This window comes from Nerophis lumbriciformis, linkage group LG16 (genome assembly GCF_033978685.3).
Source record: "Nerophis lumbriciformis linkage group LG16, RoL_Nlum_v2.1, whole genome shotgun sequence".
NCBI lineage: Eukaryota > Metazoa > Chordata > Actinopteri > Syngnathiformes > Syngnathidae > Nerophis > Nerophis lumbriciformis.
Genome location: NC_084563.2, coordinates 30,199,063 through 30,202,595, shown reverse-complemented (window position 1 = coordinate 30,202,595; position 3,533 = coordinate 30,199,063).

The following is a 3,533-nucleotide window of genomic DNA, read 5'->3' as shown; positions in this document are numbered from 1 at the left end:
TGAAGTAGTTCACAACACGCCACTAACTCGGTTATCATTAAAGTGGACTCAGTGAGCTAATAACAACATGACTTGTAGCGCCATCACCTGGTACATGTTGGTGTGTGTAGTCTGCACTTTTAGTTTTGGGTAAGCTTCGTGTTATTTTCAGAGAAGTGGCGAACTGGTCAAAGTATTTCAAAGTAATAATGGCCTTGTTTTTTTTAAGGGAAATTTAGGAAATGAGGCTGGGCACCCTCACTCCATCTGGGACACATAAGAGACGAGGCCGCCTTAACCTGAGGGGGTTTATTGATATATTTTAATAAGTACTTGTATAATTAATACCACTATTAGGGTGGATGTGTGTATATTACTAATAATTATGATTTATTTTTTAATTCCAATATATACAATGAATGAAATGATGGGCCACTTTAAAAGACTTGATGGACCACATTGAATGAAATGATGGGCCACTTTCAAAGAATTGGATTACATTGCATGAAATGATGGGCCACTTTAAAAGACTTGATGGACCACATTGAATGAAATGATGGGCCACTTTCAAAGACCTGATGGACCACATTAAACGACTTGATGGACCGCATTGAATGAAATGATGGGCCAAATTAAAAGATTTGATGGACCACATTGAATGAAATGATGGGCCACTTTCGAAGACTTGATGCACTACATTGAATGAAATGATGGGCCACTTTAAAAGATTTGATGGACCACGTTGAATGAAATGATGGGCCACTTTAAAAGACTTGATGGACCACGTTCAAAGACTTCATGGACCACATTGAATGAAATGATGGGCCACATTCAAAGACTTGATGGACCACATTGAATGAAATGATGGGCCACTTTAAAAGACTTGATGGACCACGTTCAAAGACTTGATGGACCACGTTCGAAGACTTCATGGACCACATTGAATGAAATGATGGGCCACTTTAAAAGACTCCTGGACCACGTTCAAAGACTTGATGGACCACATTGAATGAAATGATGGGCCACATTCAAAGACTTGGACTACATTGAATGAAATGATGGGCCACTTTAAAAGACTTGGACTACATTGCATGAAATGATGGGGCAATTTAAAAGACCTGATGGACCACATTAAACAACTTGATGGACTGCTTTGAATGAAATGATGGGCCACTTTAAAAGACTTGATGAACCACATTGAATGAAATGACGGGCCACCTTAAAAGACTTGGACTACATTGAATGAAATGATGGCCACTTTAAAAGACTTGGACTACATTGAAGGAAATGATGGGGCACCTTAAAAGACTTGGACTACATTGAATGAAATGATGGGCCACTTTAAAAGACTTGATGAACCACATTGCATGAAATGATGGGCCAATTTAAAAGACCTAATGGACCACATTAAACGACTTGATGGACTGCTTTGAATGAAATGATGGGCCACATTAAAAGACTTGATGAACCACATTGAATGAAATGATGGGCCACATTAAAAGACTTGATGGACCACATTAAAAGACTTGATGGACCACATTAAAAGACTTGATGGACCGCATAAAAAGACTTGATGGACCGCATTAAAAGACTTGATGGACCACGTTAAACGACTTGATGGATCACATTGAATGAAATGATGTACAAAACATTAAATAATAATAATAATAATAAGAGATTTGGTGGTAAGCTACATGACGTGAAAAATATATTAAATAGGGTGACGAGCCACTTTCAATGATGTAGCTGACCACATTGAATAATAATAATAATAATAATAATAATAACAATAACGGATCAAGTGGTAAGCTACGTGACGGACCACATTAATTGACTTGGCGGACCACATTGAATAATAATAATAATAATAATAATAATAATGGATTAAGTGGTAAACTACATGACGTGACGGACCACATTGAATGACTTGGTGGGCCACAATAAATAATAATAATAATAATAATAATAATTGATTAAGTGGTCAACTACATGATGTGACGGACCACATTGAATGACTTGGTAGGCCACAATAAATAATAATAAAAATAATGGATTAAGTGGTAAGCTACATGACGTGATGGACCACATTGAATGACTTGGTGGGCCACAATAAATACTACTAATAATAATATTAATGTATTAAGTGGCAAGCTACATGACAGGCCACATTAAATGATGTGGCAGGCCAGATCTGGCCTGGTGTGTTGCGTTCACACCAGTCAGGTCACAATGTGCTCTCCCCCCACAAGCCCAAGTCTTGGCAAGCGTACTATTCCTCCTTTTCTTCCTTGCTCTGAAAGCGCCTCCAATCCATTTGCACAGCCATCAAACATTTCAGCAGCGCTCAGAACATTCCAGATGAATTCCAGAGGTCCTCCAGACACTGCAGCTCACATCTGGAGAAAGTCCCTTCCATGACTGAATAGTGGACTAATGTGACCATAGAGGGCACCCAGCAGGCACACTTTGACTGGAGTACTCATTTGTTCTTATTATGGGCCTGCTGCATTGCATTATTATTCCTCATACTTCAACTTTCATTATTATTATTATTATTATCAATATTATTATGGGCCTGCTGCATTGCATTATTATTCCTCATACTTCAACTTGTATTATTATTATTATTATTATTATTAATATTATTATGGGCCTTTTGCATTGCATTATTATTCCTGATACTTCAACTGTTATTATTACTATTGTTATTATTATGGGCCTGCTGCATTGTATTATTATTCCTCATACTTCAACTTTTATTATTATTATTATTATTATTAATATAATTATGGGCCTGTTGCATTGCATTATTATTCCTCATACTTCAACATGTATTATTATTAATATTATTATTATTATTATTTTTATTATTAATAATAATATTATTATTATGGGCCTGCTGCATTGCATTATTATTCCTCATACTTCAACTTTTATTATTATTAAAATTATCATGGGCCTGCTGCATTGCATTATCATTCCTCATACTTCAACTGTTATTATTACTATTGTTATTATCATGGGCCTGCTGCATTGCATTATTATTCCTCATACCTCAACTTTTATCATTATTATTATTATCAATATTATTATGGGCCTGTTGAATTGCATTATTATTCCTCATACTTCAACAGTTATTATTACTATTGTCATTATTATGGGCCTGCTGCATTGCATTATTATTCCTCATACTTCAACTGTTATTATTACTATTGTTATTATTATGGGTCTGCTGCATTGCATTATTATTCCTCATACTTCAACTTTTATTGTTATTATTATTATTATTATGGGCCTGCTGCATTGCGTTATTATTCCTCTTATTTCACTGTTGTTATTATTATTATTATTACGGGCCTGCTGCATTGCATTATTATTCCTCATACTTCAACTTGTTTTATTATTATTATTATTATTATGGGCCTGCTGCATTGCATTATTATTCCTCCTACTTCAATTGTTATTATTATTATTATTATGGGCCTGCTGCATTGCATTATTATTCCTCAAACTTCAACTGTTATTATTATTTTTTTTTTTTATAGTTACGCACG